Source organism: Pleurodeles waltl, chromosome 10 (assembly GCF_031143425.1).
Source record: "Pleurodeles waltl isolate 20211129_DDA chromosome 10, aPleWal1.hap1.20221129, whole genome shotgun sequence".
In the NCBI taxonomy this organism is placed as follows: domain Eukaryota; kingdom Metazoa; phylum Chordata; class Amphibia; order Caudata; family Salamandridae; genus Pleurodeles; species Pleurodeles waltl.
In genome coordinates this window covers 410,834,926-410,861,754 of record NC_090449.1, presented here as the reverse complement: position 1 = coordinate 410,861,754, position 26,829 = coordinate 410,834,926, and positions in this window count along the sequence as shown.

Sequence of the window (26,829 nt, the reverse complement as noted above, 5' to 3'; positions counted from 1 at the left end):
CAGTTATCCCTTATTAGTGAAGTAGTAGTGTTCCAGCAGCTTAGGCTGATAGAGGTAGCTATAGCAGAGCAGCTTAGTCTGAACTAGGGGACATGCAAAGCTCACACAATACCAATTATACTTGCACAGAACTTATACACAAGTAAAGACAATAGTCAGTGTTACCAAAAATAAAGATATTTATTTGGGTGATACAGTAACAAAAATATCTTAGAGACAATACTCCTTCTGGAGGTAATTATTATACACAAGATATACACTAGACGCCAAAATTAGACAAGTAATTAGTTATAGAACACTGCAAACAATAGGAAATTCTATAGAATGCAATGGGAGAAAATAGGTCTAGGAGCAACACAAACCATATACTAAGAAAGTGGAATGTGAATCACAAATTCCCCCCTAGACAAGTGTAGACTGTGCAGAATCGCTTGGAGAGTAGGAATACAGTAAAGGTAAGTAAATTACCCCACCCCACAGCCCACAAAAGCAAGAGTAAAGTACTGCAAGTTTCCTTAGGACACACTACACCTCGTGATTGGGATATTGCAGTAACCAACCAAGTCTGTAAACAACAACTGCTTGATTCCTGGACCTGAAGACCTGCAAAAGAAGGGGACCAAGTCCAGAAGTCAATAGAAGTCACAGGAAAGACAGGAGCCCCTGCCAACCCAGAAGAGGGTGCAAAAGAAAAGTCCCCAGTTAGTCGAAGATTGCAGGAATGCACCCTAGGGAGATGCCAGTGGGTTCCTGCATGATGCAAAGGATGTCCCACGACGTGAAGATAGATGCAGACATGATTTCATGTTGGAAATCGCCAACAAGCCTTGGTTACGACAAAAGAGCATTTTGTGTCAAAATGGTGCTGGCTAGACCCAGGAGGGACCCGGGATCCTCAACTCTGTGTGAGGAGGAAGAGGGATCTCTTAGCACTTTAGGGAGTCCTCAGGATGCCAGACAGCACCCACAGGAGTCCCAGGACATGGGGACAAAGGAGGTGCAAAACGCGGTTGGTACACCACAACAAAGGAAGGTCCCACGCCACCGGAGAACAACTCAGCGAGTTGAGCATCGCAGAACGGACTGCTGGGGACCAGGGCCAGGCTGTGCATGAAGGAAGATTTCAAACAGTGCACAGGGGCCTCAGGAGGTGAAAAAGACGCAGTACACAGGGGTTCAAACTCTGTGACCTTAGGAGCATGCTCATCACTGTGAGAGGATTCCAAGTGTGCCGGTCGTCTTCTTAGAAGGTGCCTGCTGGAGCAGGAGAGTGACTCCGTCACCCCAACGGAGATTTCTTTGGTCCTTCTGGTGCAGGGTGAAGACATGGAGTTCCCAGAGCATGCACACCGTAGAAACTGTTGCAGTTGTTTGCTGGAGCTGAAGTTGCAGAGGAAAATTATCCCTTGTGGATACTTTCTTGCTGTTACAGCGGTTCCTGGAGCAGGCTGTGGTTGATCTGAGGTCAGAGGATTAATGAGTAGTTGAAGAGGATTCCTGAAGGAAACTTGCAAGCAGAATCTGAAGAGAACCCACAGGAGAGACCCTAAATAGCCCTGAGAGGGGGATTGGCTACCTTATCAGGTAAGGACCTATCAGGAGGGGTCTCTGATGTCACCTGCTGGCACTGGCCACTCAGAGCCCTCCAGAGTGCCCTCATACCTTGCAAAGCAAGATGGCTGAAGTTTGGGACACACCGGAGGAGCTCTGGGCACCACCCCTAGGGTGGTGATGGACAGGGGAGTGGTCACTCCCCTTTCTTTTGTCCAGTTTCCCACCAGAGCAGGAGAGAAGGGGTCCCTGAACTGGTGTAGACTAGTTTATGCAGGGGGGCACCATCTGTGCCCTTCAAAGCATTTCCAGAGGCTTGGGGAGGCTACCCCTCCCCAGCCTGTAACACCTATTTCCAAAGGGAGGAAATGCTTTGTTCTGCCTTCCTGTGACTGGGCTGCCACTTGAAAATCCACTATGGTTTCAAGTGGAGCCAAAGGTTCTGGACCACCTATGCCTGCTGATAATCCCCATAGTGGATTTTCAAAGCCTGATGTCTCCCCCGATGAGGCCCTACCTTTAATATTTGGAGGGTTTTTGATTTCCTTATTATGGGAATCCCCTCTCAGGGCTAGTTAGGGTCTCTCCTGTGGGTTCTCTTCAGATTCTGCTTGCAAGTTTCCTTCAGAAATACTCTGCACCCACTTCAGACTCTTCTGATCTCGGATCAACCGCAGCCTGCTCCAGGAATCGCTGTAACTGCAACAAAGTGTCTACAAGAGACACTTTTCTTCAGCAACCTCAGCTCCAAGTCAGCAACTGCAACAGTTTCCATGGTGTGTAAAACTCTGGGGACTCCCAGTCTTCATCCTGCACCAGAAGAACTGAAGAATTCTCTGTGGAGTGCCGGAATCACTCTCATGCTCCAAGCAGGCAACTTCCATGGTGACGACCAGTACTCTGGGACTCCTCTCATGGCAACGAGCATGCTCCTAAGGACACAGAGGGTAGACATCATCGACATAGACTGTCCTGAGGTCCTGCTGATGCAATTTGGAGGAGGTAAGACCTTGCCTTCCCCGAAAATGATGGTACCCCTGTTTATTATGTCTTCTTCGCCTCCTGAGGCCCCTGTGCACTCTTTGCAAAACTCCTTCGTGCACAGCCTGTTCCAGATCCCAGCACTCCATCCTGTGATGCTCAACTCGCTGAGTTGTTCTCTGGTGGCGTGGGACCTTCTTTTGTTGTGCTGCATTAACCGCATTTTGCACCTCCTTTGAACCCAGAAGCTGCAGTTTCTGGGGGTGCTGGCTGGTATCCTGAGGGCTCTCTAAAGTGCTGGGAGCCCCTTCTTTCTCCTCACACAGAGTTGAGACCCCCAGATCCCTCCTGGGTCCATTCACTTCCATTTTGATGAAAAACGCACTTTTGCCATAGCCAAAGCTTGTTGACACCTTCCAACACGAAATCTCATCTGCAACGATCTTCATGCCCTGGGACATCTTTTCCATGCGCAGGAACCCGCTGGCATCTTTAAAGGGTGCATTTCTGCAGGCTTCTACTAACCAGGGACTCTTCTTTTTCACCCTCTTCTGGGTTGGCAGGGGCTCCTGTCCTTCCTGGAACTTCTTTTGACTTCTGGGCTTGGTCCCCTTCCTTTGCAGGACTTCAGGTCCAATAATCTAGCAGTTGTTCTTTGCAGACTTGGTTGGCTGCAAACCCCCAAAAACGAGGTGTAGTGTGTCCTAAGGAAACTTGCAGTATTTTACTGCTGCTTTTCTGGGCTCTGGGGTGGGGTAATTTACTTACCTTTACTGTATTCTTACTCTCCCAGTGATTCTGCACACCCTATACTTGTCTAGGGGGAATTTGTGATTCATATTCCACTTTTTTAGTATATGGTTTGTGTTTCCCCTAGACCTATTTTCTCCTATTGCATTCTATAGGAGTTCGTACTGTTTGCATTGTTCTATGAGTATTTACTTGTCTAATTTTGTTGTCTGGTATATATATTGTATATGATACTTACCTCCAGAAGGAGTATTGTCTCTAAGATATTTTTGGTACTGTGTCACCCAAATAAATACCTTTATGTTTGGTAACACTAAATATTGTCTTTACTTTGTATAAGTACTGTGTAGCTATAAGTGGTATTGCATGAGCTTTGCATGTCTCCTAGCTCAGCCTAAGCTGCTCTGCTATAGCTACCTCTATCAGCCTAAGCTACTAGAACACTACTACATTTCACTAAAAAGGGATAACTGGACCTGGTGTAAGGTGTGAGTACCCAAGGTACCCAGTCAAACCAGGCCACTTTAACCCTCTATGGCCAACCCAAGTAATATCCACATTACATAAACTCAGGTCCCTGTCACTACCACTTTTTCTTGCACTCTCTTTAGTACAAAACACAAAGCTGTGTATCACAATCCACACTCTGAGAGTGAAATGAAAAGGATGCAGTTGAATCAGGTAGTATTCAAATGAACTGCAGCTGAAATGGAGGATATTAGTTTCAAGTTGAAATAACACATTTGATTGGTTGTTGTACAGATGCTGGTTTGTGAAGCTTGGTAGTGATATTGGGCCAGATGTACGAAAATGCAATTTTGCATTTCTCAAATAGCGACTTCATTGAAATGGCTATTTAAGAAACGCAAAGTGCTATGTACAAAGATACTGATTTCCTAATAGAGATTCCTACGAAGTAGAAATTGCTATCAGGAAATTTGTATTGGGCAATCGCATTGCATTTTAGTCAATGGGCTGGTTTTGTATTTCCTAAACAGCAATCAAGAAATCGCTGTTTAGGAAATGGAAAACGAGGGATGGCATTTGGAAAAAGCCCCCTTGGTGCACCCCAAAAATAGGGGTGCACCTGTAGAGCACACATATGCTTAAGGGTCTTATGTGTGGTCTATACAATTTTTTAAAAAGCACTTTGTGGTGCTTTTTTAAATTGCACCTGGTTACCACTGACTTCAAGTTGGTGGTAATTGCATTTCCAAAATGCCCAAATCACATTTATTAAATGCATGGAACATCAGAATAGGAAAAACAAATAGGAAATCCCTATTTGCATTTCCTATTCTGGAAATCCTAAAATGCAATTTCTAAAGGGTAGAAATCACAATTCGTGATTCCTTAAAGGGCTGTGTACATTAGAAAATCCCAGTTTGCATTTCTTAATGTCCTGAAATACTGATTTAGACATTAAGAATTGCACACAGGCTTTGTACATCTGGCCCTTTGTGTGAAATGTAAGTAATTATTGGATTGGCTTTGGAGAAATTGCAAAAAATATTTTTGCATCTGTGATATGTTTATTGTTTCAAAAATTCAACCATACATGCTAAACTAGATTTAAAAGTGAGTAAGGTGCACTCAGAAATTGTAATGAACTTGTGACGTTCTGCTGCAGCAGAACGTTCCAGACTGTGTTAACCTGGGAGCCCAGCTACAGGACCATGGGGGAAAGAGAATAGGAAAAGAAGACTAGATTGTGACTTTTTAGTCACAAATCTGATGGGAAAAATGAATTAAAAACATTCTTTGGTGTGAATATATTTTTAATTTAATAGAAGCTGGAGTATATATGGTATTCTTTTAGAATGCATAGCAAAAACAAATTTCATACTCCTGCATGGATCCGCAAATGCTCATCTGAGTTACATAGAGGGCTGTGCTGAGCACTACAGAGGATCTGCAGATCCAGCTAACACCATTATGAAATTGGGCTATCTTTTGAGGAGTGTTGGAAAGGGTTAACTATAGTAGCCAGTCATAATTGGTATAAGTTTAATATGAAAGGGAGAATGTGATTGGCTTTCTGATTGAGTAACTTTGAAAGCAAAGGTAAAAAAGTTACCAATAATGGTTGCCTTCTATCAGAGTGGTATACCATTCTTCTGCTTGTTTTTTGCTCATATTTAGTCAGAAGAAATTCTAACTGATACTGAGAGACAACCATGGACACCAACCAACACACTTAACAGGTACATGTAGTGAAATGCAGTTTAGTTTAAAATGATTAGTAAAGGCATGTGTGTTTATAAGGTGAATGAAAGTGATCAGTATATTGATGACAAGTAAAAAGAAATACAAATAAAAGTACTGTAATTAATATAAAGGAAATTAGAAAATTCACCAAAGAAAGAATTAAAGGCTTCATTTGAAATTAAAAAAGCTGTTTGAGACGTCTTCATGTTTCCTTTTATTATAGAAAACGTACCCCGAGCTAGGCTTACAAACTTAGATGTGCATGTCCACACTAATAGATTAGTTATATATGCAATCGCCAACTCATAGTCAAAATCACATAACTATGTACAAAATCATAGACCTTCTCACACACCCAGTTAGACACAGAAAGAACCACTTACACATTGATGAACACACCAAAGAAGCGATATGTATGGAGCAGTTTCAAAGGTAGTTGGATAGTGATACAGTCTCTAAAATATGTAGTAAAGTACTTACGGTTTCTGGTTACCCATTAGCAGAAGTAGCCCTTTTAACATGGTTTGGGTGTACTACTGCGGAGCCAGAGTGTAAACCTTTATTGCCAGTTCAATTTGGTATTAATATTGAACTTTTCCAAGTGTTAAACTCTCATTTTGTACAGAAACCTCACACCACAGCTATGCTGTAGCTAGGTGACAGGGCAGATACTTTTCTCCTTAAAAAGTAAACATATTATGACTTTCACTGAGTTGCATGGGTACTAGCAGACCACTATGGACAGTTTATATGCAGTCTCCCACCCATGCTGAAATTCATGTACCTGTGTATCCAAGGATAGATCCACCCATAAACCCAGTTAGACACTGAGTGACCCATTTATAAATTAATGCATACAGGCACACGTCAGCTCTCTACGATGTTATATCACAGCTAGTTGCTAACTGATATAGGCCCTCATTACAACCCTGGTGGTGAGTGATAAAGCGGCAGTAATACCACCAACAAGCCGGCGGTACGTTCTGCAAAATTATGACCATATCGATTATAGCTCCCATAGACAGCTAATGTACCACACCACCCGCCAGGGCGGAAACAACAATCACCGCGGCAGTAGCTGCCAACAGCCAGGCGGAAGACAAAGTACCACCCACCATATTAAGACACAGCAAGCCTCCATCTTTTCTGGAGCGGTGCCAAAGCCAACAAAAGCCTGTCGGAAACAAAGCTCAGAAGTGAAAGGACTCACCATTGGAGACACAGGGAAGAACTATGCCACCATGGAATGATCTTCTACGTAACGCTCCACCTGGAACACCAACGCGATGAAGACGATGACGGTGAGTGCAGCCGCCTAGCACACAAGGGAGAGAGGGAGGCAAATGACAGTGACACACACACATGCACGACAAACACCGTCACACACACACACACACCATACACAACACACGGCATAATAAAACACGGACCAGAATGCTGAAGTAATGACAATGTATTAGCATAGCAAAACCAACCACACAAACCAAAGATATTTACAGATGTACATAAAGGGCCAATGCCCAGTCCAAATTCATAAGGGCACACAAGGTCCCAGGGCAAAGTCCAAGGCCCAACTGGTATCCTGACACATCCGGAGAGAACACTGCAGGGGCATCATTTTGCAAGTGGGAAAGGCACCTCAGGGGGATGGTGTGGGGGGCACCTTAGTCGAATATGGGATCTTCCCCACTGGTTCTGGGGGTGGGGGGGGGAAATGCCCATTGCTCTTTCCTCGGGAGTGCAAGGCCACAGTCTCTAAGGTGGGTGACTTTTCCACTGGTTCTGGAGGGGGCAACATGCCCATTGCTCTGTCCTGGGGAGTGCAAGGCCACAGTCTCTGGAGTGGGTGACTTCCCCACTGGTTCTGGAGGGGGCAACATGCCCATTGCACTATCCTGGGGAGTGCAAGGCCACAGTCTCTCAGGTGGGTGACTTCCCCACTGGTTCTGGGGGGGGCAACATGCCCATTGCTCCGTCCTGGAGAGTGCAAGGCCACAGTCTCTGGAGTGGGTGACTTCCCCACTGGTTCTGGAGGGGGCAACATGTCCATTGCCCTGTCCTGGGGAGTGGAAAACCACAGTCTCTTGAGTGGGTGACTTCCCCACTTGTTCTGGAGGGGTGAACTCGCACCTCAGCCCCTGGAGTGTGTCCTTCATGGCGTCCACTAGCGGTGACGGCTGCAGTGTGGTGGTGGATGGAGCAGCCTCCTGGGCAGCCTCTGCACTGTCTGATCACTGTGGTATTGTGGTGGATGGAGTAGCCTCCTGGGCAGCCTCTGCACTTTCTGATGGATGCACTGCGGTGATCGATGGAGTAGCCTCCTGGGCAGCCTCTGCACTGTCTGATGGCTGCACTTGCTCAGCTGGCAGTGGGGGCCCCGTGACAGCTGGTGGTGGTGGAGGTGTCAGCCTGACAGCCTCCGCTGGCATAAAGTGCTTCGTCTCCTCCAGTACTTGGGGCGTGGATCCCTTACCCTTCCTGGCAGGGGTGGATGGGCTCTTTCCCTCTCTGCCTGGTGGTGCAGGCTCCTTTCCCTTCTTTCCAGATGGTGCAGGCTCCTTCCCCTTCTTTCCAGGTAGTGCAGGCCCCTTCCCCTTCTTTCCAGGTGGTGCAAGCTCCTTCCCCTTCTTTCCAGGTGGTGCAGGTCCCTTCCCCTTCTTTCCTGGTGGTTCTGGCTCCTTCCCCTTCTTCAATGGAGGTGTGGTAAGCTTACCACCATGAGTAGGTGGTGCTACCACTGTCCCCGTGGACTGTTTGGCTGAGGTGCTGGGCTGTGTACTTGGTACCCTGCCCATATGGGCAGGACGGGGTAGGGGTAGGGAAGAGGTCAAATTGGGAAAGGAAAAGCTTTTTAGGGGCTTGGGCCAGGAGGAGGGAGGAGTGATGGGAGTGGAGGATGAGGGAGTGGTTGTTGGAGGTGTATGTCTGCTGGACTTGGTGCAGGTGCATGGGGAGGAGCTGATGTGAGGTGGATGACTGTTGGCTGTGTGAATTCTTGCGTTTGTGTCATTTAGGGGGGGGACAGACAGAGTGGGAGAGGTCAGAGGGGATGCGAGCATGGATGTTGTGGAGGTGTCTGCCAGTAAGGTGTGTGTACTGCTTGGTGTGGTGATGCTGGTAGTGGATGTTGATACAGGGCATGCAGGTGTGAGTGTGGACGTGACTGGGAGGGAGGTGGTGGAGGAGGAGGAAGGGAAGACAGTGGAGGCAGTGGATGTTGTCGTGTCTGCAACTGTATGGTGTTTGCATGAGTGCTTGTGGGATGAAGTGTGGTGCTTGTGTTTGCCTGTGCCACCCTTGGGTGCTGTCTTGTGTGCATGCTCGTCTGTATGTGTGTCTGGGATGGGTTGGGGTTAAGGAGAATGGGACTGGGAAGTGGTAGTTGGAGGGGGGACAGCAGAAACAGGGACAATGGCTGCCATCAGAAAGGAGGCCAGAGCCTGAATCGATCTCTGTTGGGCCACCAATCCACTGTGAATGCCCTCCAGGAATGCCATGCATTGCTGCATCTGGGATGCCAGCCCCTGGATGGCATTCACAATGGTTGGCTGCCCTACAGAGATGGCTCTCAGGAGGTCAATAGCCTCCTCACTCAGGACATCAGGGCTTACTGGGGCAGGGCCTGAGGTGCCTGGGGCGAAGGAGATGCTCACCCTCCTGGGTGAGCGGGCACAGGCAACTCGCTGAGGGGCTACTGAGAGGGCGGTGCTGGTATGGGGTGGTGGCTGTACCTGCAGCTGGGGTGGTCACGGAGGTGTCTGCCACCAACAGGGAGCTCCGATAGGAGGGGGTATCAGAGTCTGTGTTGTCTCCTCCAGTCTCTGCCATGGTGCTCCCCTCCATCCCACTGGTTCCCTCAGCGTCGGTTGACTCTGCCTCCAGGGTCCTGTGGGATGCAGCTCCCCTTTCACCGATGCCCCTGCTCCCCTGCCAGATGATGCTAATGCACACAAGGACAGGATAACAAAACAAGAAAGGGGTGAGACAAAGGATACACTTGGTCAATGACTGCACCAACACTATCATTGAAAAGCACATCACCGTCACACACAGGCTTAAACACTATGGGGGTCATTCTGACCTCGGCGGTAAAAGCCGCTTACCGCCGGTCAGAAGGCCGCCACAATACCGCCGCGGCCGCGGTCAGCCGCCACGGACATTCTGACCCACAACTGCAAAACCTCCGAAAATCCGCCCTCCACTGCAGTCCGCCACATCAGCGGCCAGCGGTAAACTGGAGAAGACCAAACCTCCACCGCCACGCCAACAGAAATACGCCCATCCCATTATGACCCGCAAATCGACGCGGCGGTCATTCAACCGCGGTATTCCATTGGCGGTAGACCCCTCCGCGGTCAAAATACACACACCTTTGCAAACCCCTACCACATTGGACAATTTGAAAGGCACACACCTGAAACACATACACACACCACTCCCACACATCCAATACCATATAAAACACACACCCACATCACCCACAAACCCCTACCAACAAAAACCAGAGACGAAGGAGAGAGAGAGAGACACATCAGAGAATAGATAGCCAGACACACAGAGGCACACCGCAACATCACACACACCACATAGAAGCACAAAGCACCACACACCAACACGCACATCATCACATACACCACCCCACACCTCATACACAACACCCCATGGCACCACAAAGGCACCCACGCTTTTCGGACCAAGAACTCCGGGTCATGGTGGAGGAGATCATAAGAGTGGAACCCCAGCTCTTCGGCTCACAGGTCCAGCACACCACCATAGCAAGGAAGGCGGAGCTCTGACAGCGGATCGTGGACAGGGTCAACGCGGTGGGACAGCATCCCAGAAATAGAGAGGACATCCGCAAACGATGGAACGACCTACGGGGGAAGGTGCGCTCGATGGTCTCGCGACACAACATCGCAGTGCAGAAGACTGGCGGGGGACCCCCACCCACTCCACCCGAATTCACAACATGGGAGCAAGAGGTACTCAACATCCTGCATCCTGATGGCCTCGCTGGAGTACACGGAGGGATGGACTCTGGTAAGTACAAGGCCAACCACTTCACCCCCCCCCAGCATGCTAACCCCCACCCTCCCCCCCAACCCCCAGCACACATCCTCCCTGAGAATGTCTCCCCAGCACAACCCACCCAACACCAACCCCTGCATGCCACCCCCAAACTATGGACACCCATCACCTAAGCATGACCACTGCACATACCCATCACCCCCCCCCCCACAAAACACCCTCACAACACCTCCCCCAAGGGAATGCCAGCACTGGGGGACAAGGGCACCTATAAAACGCAAGCTAATGCACACACAGAAACAATAACCATACCCTCTTACCCCATGCAGGACCCGAACGACAACACACCGGTCAGGAGGGACCAGAAATGTCCATCCCACCCCCGGAACAGGCCACTAGTGATGACAGCAGCTCTGTCGACCTGGAACCTGACGACCAGCCCGGACCATCGGGGACCTCTGGGCAGTCGGTTCCCCTCACCCAGACACAGGCCACTGCAGACCCAACCCCCTCTGGGAACAACCGCACAGCTCCCACCCAGCGGGCCCATGCCTCTGTCTCTAGGACAGGTCAAGCAGCGGTGTGTCTACCACTACAGGGCCCCCAGGGTAACCCACCAACCCAACAACAACAGGGACCTGGGGGCAGTGGGAGTGGGCACACCGTCCAGGGGACAGAGGCCCAGGGAAACAGGGCAACTCGGAGGGCTGCTTTGCGACAGGGGGGGAGGAGAGGCCCAGGGAACCCACTCTCCAAGAGGCCCTCACCACCATCATGGCTGCCTACCACCACTCACAAGAGACAATGGCGACGGTACTGGCCAGGTTCCAGGATATCCAGGCACAGCAGGAGCAACGCTACATGGGGTTCAGCGACCACCTCAGCAACATCTCAACCGCTATGGGGAGCATAGTCCAGGCCCTGAACCGCATAGAGGACACGTTTCGGGACCATGTGGCATCACACAGGGCCCCTGTCACTAGCCAGGAACAGGAACAGCCTACCACCTCCGCCGGCGCTAGTGGACAGGAGGCCCCACCACAACGACAGCCCACCAGAACCCCACCTCCTGCTGAAGAGCAACCGCCCCGCAAAAGGAGCCTGAGATCCAAAAAACCGACAGAGTAGGATGTCAAGTCCCCCGCCAGCATCACATACCCCCTGAAGTCCTCCCACTGTCCCACATTGCCACCCTGTCAAACCTTGAATTGCCCCTGCTCCATCCTGCCACAGGCATATGGACAATGCACCTGTGAGACTGAGAACTGGACTCCGCCATGGACATTACTCCACCCCCACCCATCACTGTTTCACTATCATGTACCAATATCTATGCACTAATAATAAATCACACATTGCACTGAAATCAATCAGGACTCAGCCTGTCTTATTTACAAATGTATGACACATTACATATCAATTACGTATTGTGAACATTGTGAATTACACATACCGAGGTAACTTAGCATTAGTCCATGGGCCAACCAAGCCGAGGTCACGCAGTGGCTCATACAGCACAGAAAAGGGAAGGGAAAATCAAACATCATGTTCATAGGTCTGGGGGGAAACCGACAAAGTTGAGATGCAGGAGGCTTTCAGGAAATGTAAAATGGCATGGGTGATCATTACCTGTGTGCTACTGGAAATACTGTGCTATTACTCTGTCCCTGTTGTCTGTGTCGTCCTCTGAGTCTTCCTCCTCTTCACTCTCCACAGGCTCCACAGCTACTTCAACACCACCATCTGCACCATCCTCCTGCAGGAAAGGAACCTGACGTCGCAATGCCAGATTGTGAAGCATACAGCAGGCCACGATGATGTGGCACACCTTCTTTGGTGAGTACATCAGGGATCCCCCAGTCATATGCAGGCACCTAAACCTGGCCTTCAGGAGGCCAAAGGTCCTTTCGATGATCCTCCTAGTTCGCCCATGGGCCTCATTGTACCGTTCCTCTGCCCTGGTCCGGGGATTCCTTACTGGGGTCAGTAGCCAAGGCAGGTTGGGGTAACCAGAGTCACCTATTAGCCACACACGTTGTCTCTGTAGCTGCTACATCACATAGGGGATGCTGCTATTTCGCATCACATACGCGTCATGCACTGACCCTGGGAACTTGGCATTTACATGGGAGATGTACTGGTCAGCCAAACAGACCACCTGGACATTCATTGAATGATAACTTTTTCTGTTTCGGTACACCTGCTCATCGTCTTTTGGGGGTACCAAAGCCACATGGGTCCCATCAATGGCACCAATGATGTTGGGGATATGTCCAAGGGCATAGAAATCACCTTTCACTGTAGGCAAGTCACCCTCCTCTGGGAAAATGATGTAGCTCCGCATGAGTTTCATCAGGGCAGACAACACTCTACTCAAAATCTTTGAAAACATAGGCTGAGACATTCCAGATGACATGGCCACTGTGATCTGGAATGACCCACTTGCCAAAAAATGGAGGACTGACAAAACCTGCACCAGAGGGGGAATCCCTGTGGGTTGGCGGATGGGGGACATCAGGGCTGGCTCCAGCTGGGCACACAGTTCATGGATAGTGGCACGGTCAAGTCTGTATCGAAGTATTATATGGCGTTCTTCCATTGTCGACAGGTCCACCAGCGGTCGGTACACGCGAGGATTCCTCCTTCTCATCCCAAGTCCCAGCGGACGGTGCCTAGGAAGGACAACATGGAGCACAGAGTCAGCCAAACCACAGGTACGTACAGACAGCTTGCACAGTTAAAGAATGGCAATGGGTTGAAAGGCGTGTATGTGTGGCAATGCAAGGCCTAGGCCTGTGTGTCGCAGTCAAAATTAAGCCATGTAGGCCCTTGAAATGGCGGCTGCCTGACCTGTGAAGTGGGACAATGGGATGTGAGGTCAATGCGCTGGCGGGGCACACCGTGGCGGTAGGCGGTCGAAGACCGCGGCGCAAAGCCGCATTGGTTAACATTGAAGCCTATGGGTTTCAGGAGCCAATGACGAAGTGCGCCGGAGGTCGCGGTACGCACCGCCGCGGTACGCACCGCCGCGGGCGTGACCGCCATTTTCTATCTGCTTAATCACTCGAGACCTGATCATCCACAGGAGTGGACCTATACTGCAAGTGCTGCTGTGACCTCGGTCTGGAAGATACAATGGCTGCTGCGACTGGGGAAAGGGCCCCTGCCTTCACGTCTGAAGAGTTGGAGAAGCTCGTGGATGGGGTCCTCCCCCAGTATGCGCTACTCTACGGTCCTCCAGACCAACAAGTGAGTACACCGGGTGCACATGGAATGGGCTATGCCTGTGTGGATTGGGGTGGATGTAAGTTGGTGGGGTGGGGGGCGAATGAGGAGTGCAACGCCCGACAGATGAGAGCATGTGCCATATGGCAAAGTTGGTGGGGGGGGCCAATCACATCTAACATGCAGGTCATTGATGATTTCCTCCTTTCCACCCTGTACATGTCAAATAGGTCAGCGCCCATCAGAAGATCGAGATTTGGCGTGCCATCGCCAAGGAAGTCCGGAACTTGGGGGTCCACAACAGACGGGGCACCCACTGCCGCAAGAGGTGGGAGGACATCCGCCGCGGAACAAGGAAGACCGCAGAAACACTGCTGGGGATGGCCTCCCAACCTAGGAGGGGTGCCAGTCGCACCATGACCCCCCTGATGTCCCGGATCCTGGCGGTGGCCTACCCAGAATTGGATGGGCGCTTTAAGACATCACAGCAGACACAAGGGGGTGAGTATCAGCACATTCTTCTATCTTTCTGCGCAGTGGAGGCGTCTGGGTGGGGGAGGAGGGCTGTGGGTGACATTAGGCCAGGGCGCTTTCTGTAGTGTAATCCTCTCCCTTAGGCATGGCCCTGTGCCCCCGGCCCCCACCTCGGTAGGGTGACAAGTACAGCCATTGAAGGTCCAGCATCTCCCATGTGCGCGTTTGACGTCTCTTGGCCTGTTGTCCTAGTCAGTAGTACTGAGTAGTGTACCCCGAATGCGCGGCTTAGTGCATTAGGCTCCTGTGTCTGTCCTCTCCGCCAACGGTGTTGACATTGCATGCACTCAACCTGGTCTTCTTTTTTCTCCCCCCACCCTTTCTCTTCATCTTCTTGTGCATGTGTGCATTAGCATCATCAGGCGGAGGAGATTTGGCATCGGAGCACGAGGGAGCTGCAGGACACAAGGCCCCGGTGGGCCCAGGAACAGACACCGAGGGCACCAGTGATCCGGAGGGCGAGGGGAGCACCACGACGGGGACCGCTGGTGAGAGCAGCGAAAGCGACACGTCCTCGGATGGGAGCTCCCTAGCGGTGGCGGCAACATCCGTGCCCCCCGCCTCTACAGGTACAGCCGACACCCAGCGCACCAGCCCCGCCCTCCCAGCAGCCCCTCAGTCTTCGCTCCGTGCCGGTTCGCCCAGGAAGGCGCGCGTCTCCTTCGCCCCAGGCACCTCAGCCCCTGCCCCTGTTGCCCCTGCTGCCCTCAGTGCGGAGCTCATTGACCTGGTAAGGACGCTCATTGTTGGGCAGACGACCCTTTTGAATGCCATCCAGGGTGTGCAAAGGGAGGTGCAACAGAGCAATGCGTACCTGGAGGGCATTCATTCGGGTCAGGCTGCCCATCAACGAGCGTTCACTGCTCTGGCCTCAGCACTGACGGCAGCCATTGTCCCTGTTTCCAGCCTCCCTCTTCTTACTGCCTCCAGCCTTTCTCTGTCTCCTGTTCCTCAGCCTATCCCATCCACACCATCAGACCAGCCTGCACACACCTCAACACCCAAGAGAAGCTCATCCAAACACAAGCACCACAGATCCCACAAACACTCACCCAAGCAACACCCAGATGCAGACATGCCAACAGCCACTGCCACCCCTGTGTCCCCCTCCTCCTCGTCTCCCTCCTCCCTCCCTATGACGTCTACACTCACACCTGCATGCACCCCAACATCAGCCAGTGCTTCCATCACCACTTCACCCTCCAGTACAGTCCACACTCGTGCAGTCACCACCCCCACTGCCATTTACACGTCCCCTGTGTCCTCTCCCACTGTGTCTGTCACCCCCTCTTCCAAGACACACAAACGCAGGCAGCCACCCACCCAACAGCCATCCACCTCACGACAGCCTACAGCACCAGCACCTTCACCCAATGACAGCCCACCTGACTCTCCTACAACCACCTCCTCTACCTCAACTTCCATCTCCACTTCTCCTACCCTTTACCTTGGCCCTAAAAAACTTTTCCTGGCTAACCTTGACCTCTTTCCCCCCGATGAGCTCCCCCATCCATCTTCAAAGAGTCCCAAGAGCACCGCAGCCACCACCAGCCCAGCTTCGGGTGTCACTGTTGTGCATGGGTTCTGGAGCCCACCCTTTGCCAGCAGTGACACATCGATCAGCAGCAAGGACACTTCCAGCCCCCCCCCGGCAAGAGGACCCGCAAAAACAAGGGCCGCCGTGGGAGGACCGACAGGGCTGCCCCCAAGGAGCAATGTGCAGCCACTTCACCACCCACACCATCTAGGGGAGGCAAGGGCCCGAGAGCCCCATCAAAGGAGCGGAAGGGCAGCAGGAGCGCGGAGAAGGTGGACCCCACATGCCACATCCCAGCTGGGAAGGAGGACACTAAGGAGGCCAGCAGTCCGTCCCCGAAGGGTCCAGAAACGTCACGGTCCGAGGGCGACTGAGCCGGGAGTCCAGGCCAGGTCTGGCTCCCTTGACCTGCTGGATGAGCACCGCTGAACAGGGCCCGCGGGGCAGAAGAGCACCGCTGAACAGGGCCCGCGGTGCAGAAGAGCACCGCTGAACAGGGCCCGCGGTGCAGAAGAGCACCGCTGGACAGGGCCCCGCCGTGGAGAAGAGCACCGCTGAACAGGGCCCGCCGTGGAGAAGAGCACCGCTGAACAGGGCCCGCGGTGCAGAAGAGCACCGCTGAACAGGGCCCCGCCGTGGAGATAGGCACCGCTGAACAGGGCCCGCGGTGCAGAAGAGCACCGCTGAACAGGGCCCCGCCGTGGAGATAGGCACCGCTGAACAGCGCCCGCGGTTCAGAAGAGCACCGCTGAACAGGGCTCGCCGTGGAGAAGAGCACCGCTGAACAGGGCCCGCGGTGCAGAAGAGCACCGCTGAACAGGGCCCCGCCGTGGAGATAGGCACTGCTGAACAGGGCCCGCCGTGGAGAAGAGCACCGCTGAACAGGGCCCGCGGTGCAGAAGAGCACCGCTGAACAGGGCCCGCGGTGCAGAAGAGCACTGCTGAAAAGGGCCCCGCCGTGGAGATAGGCACCGCTGAACAGGGCCCGCGGTGCAGAAGAGCACCGCTGAACAGGGCCCGCGGTGCAGAAGAGCACCGCTGAACAGGGCCCGCCGTGAAGATAGGCACCGCTGAACAGGGCCCGCGGTGCAGAAGAGCACCGCTGAACAGGGCCCGCCGTGGAGAAGAGCACCGCTGAACAGGGCCCGCGGTGCAGAAGAGCACCGCTGAACAGGGCCCGCGATGCAGAAGAGCACCGCTGAACAGGGCCCCGCCGTGGAGATAGGCACCGCTGAACAGGGCCTGCGGTGCAGAAGAGCACCGCTGAACAGGGCCCGCGGTGCAGAAGAGCACCGCTGAACAGGGCCCCGCCGTGGAGATAGGCACCGCTGAACAGGGCCCGCGGTGCAGAAGAGCACCGCTGAACAGGGCCCCGCTGTGGAGATAGGCACCGCTGAACAGGGCCCGCCGTGGAGAAGAGCACCGCTGAACAGGGCCCGCGGTGCAGAAGAGCACCGCTGAACAGGGCCCGCGGTGCAGAAGAGCACCGCTGAACAGGGCCCCGCCGTGGAGATGGGCACCGCTGAACAGGGCCCGCGGTGCAGAAGAGCACCGCTGAACAGGGCCCGCCGTGAAGATAGGCACCGCTGAACAGGGCCGCCGTGCTGAAGAGCACCGCTGAACAGGGCCCGCCGTGGAGAAGAGCACCGCTGAACAGGGCCCGCGGTGCAGAAGAGCACCGCTGAACAGGGCCCCGCCGTGGAGATAGGCACCGCTGAACAGGGCCCGCCGTGGAGAAGAGCACCGCTGAACAGGGCCCGCGGTGCAGAAGAGCACCGCTGAACAGGGCCCGCGATGCAGAAGAGCACCGCTGAACAGGGCCCCGCCGTGGAGATAGGCACCGCTGAACAGGGCCCGCGGTGCAGAAGAGCACCGCTGAACAGGGCCCCGCCGTCTCAAGCACCGCTCCGCTGGGCACCGCTGTCTCGCCACTTCTCCGCTGGGCCCTTCATCTCAAGCACCGCTCCGCTGGGCCCTTCATCTCAAGCACCGCTCCGCTGGGCACCGCTGTCTCTCCACCTCTCCGCTGGGCCCTTCTTCTCAAGCACCGCTCCGCTGGGCCCTTCATCTCAAGCACCGCTCCGCTGGGCCCTTCATCTCAAGCACCGCTCCGCTGGGCCCTTCATCTCCAGCACCGCTCCGCTGGGCCCTTCATCTCAAGCACCGCTCCGCTGGGCCCTTCATCTCAAGCACCGCTCCGCTGGGCACCGCTGTCTCTCCACCTCTCCGCTGGGCCCTTCTTCTCAAGCACCGCTCTGCTGGGCCCTTCATCTCAAGCACCGCTCCGCTGGGCCCTTCATCTCAAGCACCGCTCCGCTGGGCCCTTCATCTCAAGCACCGCTCCGCTGGGCACCGCTGTCCCTCCACCTCTCCGCTGGGCCCTTCTTCTCAAGCACCGCTCCGCTGGGCCCTTCATCTCAAGCACCGCTCCGCTGGGCCCTTCATCTCAAGCACCGCTCCGCTGGGCACCGCTGTCTCTCCACCTCTCCGCTGGGCCCTTCTTCTCAAGCACCGCTCCGCTGGGCCCTTCATCTCAAGCACCGCTCCGCTGGGCCCTTCCTGTCATGCACCGCTCCGCTGGGCACCGCTGTCTCAATCACTGTTTATGGTTCACTGTGCCCACCATGCCTCCTCCTTGACCAGTGGAGACTGTCATCCACCTGATGGACTGTGGCTTTGCACTCCCCAGGATGGTACAGTGGGCAGCCCACCCACTGTAGAGACATTGAGAGACTGTGGCTTTGCACTCCCCAGGATGGTACAGTGGGCATGGTGGCTCATCGTGGATCTGGCGTCGTGGACTCATGTGGCTGTGGTGCCCCCCCCTTCCCTTCCCCCTGAGGTGCCTGTAGTTTTTACATCTGATGCCCCTGCAGTGTTCTCTCCAAAGGACTCAGGTCTCCTGTGTGGGCTTTGCCCTTGTTTCTCAAAACTTTGGCCCACGGACATGATGAATTCGTAGGATGTGCAGGACTTGTTACTTCAGTTATACACTGATGTGTATGTCATTAGTTTTGTTGTGAATATCTTTCATGGTTGTACGATAATTTTCAGGAGCTTTTTGGTACATAAATATTTATTCCAAATTTGATTATGTCCTAGCATTTTTCAGGGGTGTTTGGGTGGTGTCACTGTGACTTGTTGCTCTGCATTGGTGTGTACATAGTTGGGGGAGGGGTGGGGGTCGCATATGTGTGTGCCCGTAACCTTTCGTCCTCCCCCCTCCCGTGTGTCGTAGGTGCAGTACTCACCGTTGTCGTCTGCGCCGGACTTCGTACTCGTGGTAGATGAGAAGGTAGACGAGAGCAGGTAGGATGTTTAATTCGGGTTCCATGCTGTCCTCCTTCCTCCTGGAGTGCGTAGTGGTGAGCGTTTTCCCGTCCGTAGTCTGTTTCCGCCGTGTTTTTATCGGCAGTGCTCCCACCCCGGAAAAGGTGGCGGATTGGTGAGTTGTGATAGTGTGGGCGGTACATTGGCTGCCGCCTGGCTGTTGGCGGTGACCGCCGCGCTGTTTGTTTGTACCGCCGTGGCGGTCGGAGTGTTAAAGTGGCTGTCTGTGTTGGCGGTTCCCGCCAGGGTCAGAATCCCATATTTTTTACCGCCAGCCTGTTGGCGGGTTGGCCGCCGCTTTAACACCGACCGCCAGGGTTAGAATCACCCCCTATGCATTGCACTACCAGTGATATGGCTAGTCATTAAGGCAAGATGAGGACCACACACCGCCAACTGCAGCACACCTCGGACCCACGACGCCCTGCCTGAAATGGACTGCTAACAAGATAGGTTACCTGTATTTGCCATGCAACCATTACACTTCAGATGACCCACGCTGCAATGTCTGGCCTGGCCTTAGGGCACCCACTAACACACATCGACCACCCGGATACCACCCCACCAGCCAAAATATGTAATGAAACCCACTGTACTGTGATTCCCTAATGCGCCCATCCAGCTCAGGGTAGGCCACCGCCAGTATGCGAGCCATCAGGGAGGTAAGGGTCCGACAGGCACCCCTTCCTCATTGGGAGGCCATCTCCAGCTGGCCTCTGCAGTCTTCCGTGCCCAGCTTCTCAGGTCCTCCCTTCCGACAGTGGGTGCTTCGCCTGCCATAGACCCCCAGGGTCCGCACGTTCTTGGTGATGGCACGCCATAATCCCTTCTTTTGATGGTCGCTGACCTGCAGAGGCAATACATACAGGAGAACTCCATTAAGCAAACAGCCTGTCACACACATGGCCCACCATACCCAATTACATCACCATTGGCACACACATAGGCCAGCTCACAACATGTACACTGCCAACAGACAATCCCCCCACCCCCCACCCACCCTTACACAATGCCTTCACACACATCTCCATGCATCCATGTCACATGCATGTTGCACAAAGTGTACTCACCTGTTGGTCTGGAGGTCCATACAGCTGTCCGTACTGGGGTAGGACCCCATCCACCAGTCACTCCAACTCGTCCGAAGTGAAGGCTGGGGCCCCTTCCCTGGTCACACTGGCCATGGTAGGTTCCAGACACAGGTCACAGCAGCATACAGCGGCATACATCCCATTGGCCACTGTACTCCATAGGGCCCAATATTATCCAATGAGGAATTGGATGGCGGTGCAAGACCACTTACCGCCACGATGCCCAAAGTCGGCGGAATTACCCCACTTGCTCCTGTCCCTCCATACAGGACAGGCGGTCGCAATTTCGGGGAGGACATGCCTATCGACAATTACTGCATCACAGGTTAAATAGGCACATGCATCGACATTTACACTGTCCCAATACATGAGTGCACCATGTAGACTGATGTTGTGGTTTAGTTGTTCAATGTGTGACAGCCTACTCACTCTTGTGTCCCTTAGATACCTACCGCTGCGGATGAATAGGAGGTGGAGACAAACCCCCGTGTACAGACCCCTGGTGGACTTAGCTACAATGGAGGACAGGCACATAATCCTCACCTATAGACTGGACAGGGCCACAATCACAGAGCTGTGTGCCCAGTTGGAGTCTGACCTGATATCTGCTATCTGTCATCTGACTGGAATCCCTCCTCTTGTGCAAGTGCTATCAGTGCTCCATTTCCTAGCGGCAGGTTCTCTCCAAGTGACAGTGGGCTTGGCAGCAGGAATGTCACAGCCAGTGTTCTCAATCGTGCTGGCAAGAGTGCTGTCTACCCTGGTAAAACACATGTGCTGGTACATAGCTTTCCTCAGGTGGAAGATTTGGCCACATATCCCAAATATTATTGGTGCGATTGAACGGGACACATATTGCGTTTGTCCCCCCCGCCAGAATGAACTGGAGTACAGTAATCGTAAGAGTTTCCACTCCATGAATGTGCAGATGGTGTGCCTGGCGGACCGGTACATCTAACACGTCAATGCTAAGTATCCTGAGTAGGTGCATGATGCCTTTGTCCTGAGGACTAGCAGCATCCCAAATGTGAGGGCCCAACTACAGAGGCACAGGGTGTGGATAATAGGTGGGCCACCCAGTGTATGTTAGTATATGCCTCTGGTGTTAACCTCACAGGATAGTGTGTGACTAAACGTTGTCCCTCAATAATTGCAGGTGACTCTGGCTGCCCAAACCTATTGTGGCTGCTGACCCCTGTGAGGAATGCCAGGACAAGGGCTGATGAACGTTATAATTAGGCACATGGGCGAACCAGTAGGATCATCGAGAGAACCTTTGGCTTCCTGAAGGCCAGGTTCAGGTGCCTCCATCTGACAGGTGGATCCCTGTGCTACTCACCTGAGAAGGTCTGCCAGATGGTAATGGCATGCTGCAGGTTGCACAACCTGGCCCTCAGACGCCATGTACCTTTTCTGTAGGAGGAGGTGACTAGAGATGCCCCTGTGGCTGCAGTTGACCCTGATGACAGTAAGGCTGAAGAGGCTGAAGATAAGGATGAGGACAACAGAACCACAGTAATCTGTCAGTGCCTCCAATGACAGACAGGTGAGACAGTACAACTTCACATTTCTATGACTATTGTTGTATTCTGTGTGGCTGTGGCATGATGGCATTACCCACTTTTTACTTCTGCTTACTGTCAACTATGGATTATCATTTTACACATGTTGGTGCAATGACAACTGTGTACTGATGTGTTGAATACAGCCAGCTAAAGGTCATTATATCTGTGTTCTCACACCGTACAGTTCATTTGCAACAGATGTAACTGTTTCCATTAATACACTGTTTCAACACATGACATACAAGTATTTGAGTTGTGTTCAAGGGTGTTTATTGTAGTGCTAAGAAATTGAGGGGGAAAGTGCAATGATGGAGGAAAGTCCAGGGTATTGTTCCAGTCTGCTTGTAGCACAGATGCAGTGTCCAAGTGGCCATAGGAAGGGGAGCAAAGGCAGTTCAAGATAGACATGGTGGGACACAAGGGGGACAATCAGGAAAGTCTAATTTCCTGCCGGTGGTCTTGGCAAGTGTCTCTGGCTTCTGTCTGGGTCACCGGGAAGGTTTGCTGGGTGGTTCACCTTCTGCAGGGGGAGGGGTGCTGCTAGTCTGCGGGTCCTGTGGTGGGGCCTCCTGGCCACTAGCTGCAGCGGACATGGAGGGCTGTTCAGTTGACTGGCTAGTGGTAGGGGCCCGCTGGTGTGCTGTTGTCTCCCTCATGATGTTGGCCATGTCTGCCAGCACCCCTGCTATGAACATCAGGGTAGTGTTGATGGCCTGCAAGTCCTCCCTGATCCCCTGATACTGTCCCTCCTGCAGCCGCTTGTTCTCCTGCACATTGTCTAGGATCTGGCCCATCGTGTCCTGGGAATGTTGGTAGGCTCCCTGGATCTCAGAGAGTGCCTCCTGGAGAGTCGGTACCCAGGTCCTGTCCTCCCCCTAGCGCACTGCAGTCCTCCCAGTGTACCTTATGGCCTGTGCCTCTGTCCCCTGAACGGTGTGCCCACTGCCATTGATCACAGGTCCCTGATTGTCTTGAGTATGAGGTGTGGCCTGGGGTCCTTGTACAGCTGGGCACACTGCTGATTGACATGTCCTGGGGACAGAGGTGTGGGTACGCTGGGTGGGTGCTGTGGTGTTGGATCCTGATTTGGGAGGCTCTGTGGTGGTCTATGATTGGGCTTCGGTAACCGGCTCTCCAGTGGTCCCTGATGGGCCAGGTAGGTCATCCGGATCCTGAAGACCAGAGTTACTACCATCACTGGGGGCATCTTCTGTTGGGGAACTGGATAGTCGTGGCACCTCCTCTCTACTGACATTGGCTGGGGCAACTGTGGGGATGTAAGTGATGTATTATGCCTCATGTGTATGACATATTGTACATCCCTGGCTTCCCCTATATCACTGGTGTTGCCCTGCCACCTTTTGCTTGTATATGGTGATGTATTGTGGGAATGTTAGTTTCCCCTATGCTGTGCATGCTTTAGTGGTGGGTGTCTATGCAGGGCTGGGAGGGGTGTCCATGCATTGGTATACCATGCAGGGGTTGGCATTGAGGTTAGTCATATGTGTAGGTGCAGTGCGTGGGGTGTAGTGGAGTGATGGGAGTTAGGGTGGGGGGTTGTGATGCCATGCTGGTATGGGGTGATAATTGTTAACTGTTGACTCACCAGTGTCCAGTCCTCCTGCTACTCCAGCAAGTCCCTCAGGATGAAGTATTGCGAGTACTTGTTCCTCCCATGCTGTGAGCTGTGGGGAAGTAGGTGGGGGTCCACTGCCAGTTCTCTGTATAGCAAGCTGGCGCCTTGCTGCTATGGAACGTACCTTCCCCGTAGGTTGTTCCACCTCTTCCTGATGTTGTCCCTTGTTCTTGGGTGCTGTCCCACAGCGTTCACCCTGTCCACGATTCTCTGCCATAGCTCCATCTTCCTGGCAAAGGAAATCTGCTGTACCTGTGCTCCAAAGAGCTGTGGCTCTACCCTGACAATTTCCTCCACCATGACCCTTAACTCCTCCTCAGTGAAACGGAGGTGCCTTTGTGGTGTCTTGGGTGTTGGGTGTGTTGGTAAGAGCGTGTTGAGTAATGTGGTGGGGTGTGTGATGTGGAGTGCATGAGGGATGCATGGGTGTGAGTGGTATGTGTGTCTAGTTGTCTCTGTGCTGTGCGTGTCAATCTCCAGGCAGTAATTACTGTTGGTAAAGGGTTGTGGGTAATGTGGGTGTGTGTTTTATAGTGGTGTGGGTGTGTGGGTGTGCTGTGTGTATGGGTGGCAGGTGTGTGTTCTTGGTATTGGCCAATGTAGTGTTGTTTTGTATGTGGGTGTCCATTCTGAGGATGGGGGTGTGTACCGCCAATGGTTTACCGATGTTGAATATCCACTGTGGTAATTCAGGGGTCATAATGTGATGGGTGTTGTTTTGTTGGCGTATCTGTATGAATGTTGGTACCGTCAGTTTATCACTGACCTTTGGTCTTGCGGATTTGTGTGTGTGGCTGTATTCTGTCGGATTGGTGTGTGTGTGTGTCACAATATGGAAAACGGATATCCGAAACCGCGGCGGTATGTTGGTGGCTGTCAGCGTGGCGGTAGGTGGCATTTACCGTCAATTTCATAATCAAGGCCATAGTCATTCTGATATGTACTCAACTACTATCATAACCTTGTAGCTTATTGAGATGAAATGTGTCCTTCTTAGTTTCACCGAGTTAAAAGTGCAATTTAAAGAAGCATAAATCACCAATCACAGCCAGTCATACAATGGAATAGCCACTTATACATTTATGCACATATCCAGATAGGAGTTATTGATCCAGCAGTATTGGGGCCTGTTACCCGCACAGTTATATACCCCTATGAAGTACTGACACAACCCACTTACCCATCAAGAAAAGTAGTATTTTAAACGTGACATAGGCCTACTACTGCAAAGCCTAAGCGTGAAGTTTTACTATCAGCTTGAATTCACATTAAAAAGACCTGCTTGAGAAGCCTCAAACTGTCCTTTTACTATACATAACTCACCATTCAACTAGGCTGCAGGTAGGCCATATAGCAGGGTGCTTTGTGCTTAAAACATGAAGCATGTCCTTCTTAGTTTCACTGTATTAAACATGCAGTCTTCCATTCATACTGCCACTCATGTAGCTACTTACAAAAGCCATGCACACAGCCAGTCAGACACAGAAAGAACCATTTATACATTCATACACACATCCAGACAGCAGCCTTATATGCTGCAGTATGAGACCTAGTTGGCAACTGAAATAGTAATTCCATAACGTAGTCAAGTATTCTCATAGCCTAGTTGCTCATTTAGAGAAGTAGTCCTTTAGAAATGCTATGGTACTACTAATGGTGAGCCTCAGTGGACAGTTCTAATGTCCGCTCGACTTGCCATTAGAAAAACAGCTTCACAAGCTATACACTCCCCTTTTAGGACACAAAACGAACCCTTAGGTAGGCTGTACGTAGGCCTTAAAGGAGTGTGCTTTGTGATTAAAAGGTGAAACAGGTCCTTTTGAATTTAACTGACTTAGATATCAAGTTACAGACTCCTATTCCCAGTTATATATGCAGTCTACTATACATGCTATAACTCATATACCTATTAACAAAAGGATAGAGTCACTCACACACCCAGGCACACACTGAGACAGCCACTTATACATCCAAGCAGACAGCCCGAAAGCTATTATATATCTAGTAGTATTGGACTTGGTTTCGCACACTGATAATATCCTTGTACTCCTCAGTACAGGTAGCAAATAATTTGTATAGTGACCTACACGCACATTTATAGGCCTTTATACTGACTAAAAGAGCCAGATATATACTGCCATATTTACTTGAACATGTAGTGCTCACCCATTGAAGGAATGATATGCTAACTCAGACATGTGGGCAATTACTGACACAACGTATTTACCTATCTACAGAAGTAGTCCTTAAAGTAAGTCTTGGGTGAACTACTCAACTTCCAAAGTACCTATATATAAAAGGATAGAGCCACTCACATACCCAGTCAGACTGAGGAAGAGACACGTATACATTCATGCACACATCCAAACACCTGTGATATATGCTGCAGTATAAGACATAGGTGGCAACTAATACAGTCACTCCAATATAGAGTCAAGTACTCTCATAACCCAGTTGCTGATTCAAAGAAGTGCTTCTCTAAATATGCTTTGATCCTATTAATGGTAAGACTGAGTGTACAGTTATACTGTCAGCTTAACTTTTCATTAGAAAAGCTGCTTTACAAGCATTACATTTACAGTTTCACACAAAAAAACTTAACTCTTGGGTAGGATCTAGGTAGGCTGTAGAGTAGTGTGGCTTGTGATTAAGAAGTAAAACATATCCTTCTAATGGTTAGACTGACAGACCAGATATACATTGATGCATATAGTAACATACACAGTTACACAATGATGTATACACTGACACACCCAAGCATAGGCTGAAGCATACAGTTACGCTTCTACATGCATATTAATTTATATACTGACATACCCAGGTACACACTTATATGTACAATTATATTCTTAAGTATACACTAACATATACACTGATAATGATGTCTAATTTTGTACTATATTCTGTAGAGGTCAATGTATTGTGTATTTGTGTTCCAGATATCTACTTTAATTTAAAAAAAATGACAAAACACAAAGAAGAAAGAAGCAGAAACAACAGTACTACCTGGTTAAAACTGATAGTAAAAAAGAAGAAAAGGAGGAAAATGTGCAGAGAAAGAAAACAGTCACTGGTAAGAGTGCTAAGGATTTTTTTAAAAGTATGTTGTAAGATGCAAAATGAGGGAAACCTCAATTAAAAAGGGAAGTTTGAAATGTACTGATAAACAGGAAGAAGGGCATGGTGTTAAAATTAGGAAATCTAATAAGAAAACAGAGACTTTGACCCATACCCATGCTGCCCATACCAGGGTCTACCCCTGTTCCTGTGTCACAATAGCTGCAATGCCACCATGCAACATCTCAAGTGTCAAAGTGCTTAGACAACTGCATTGAGGGGGAGGACATATGTTTGTAGCTTGGAAAACACCCCGCACAGTCATAAGAGGAAAGG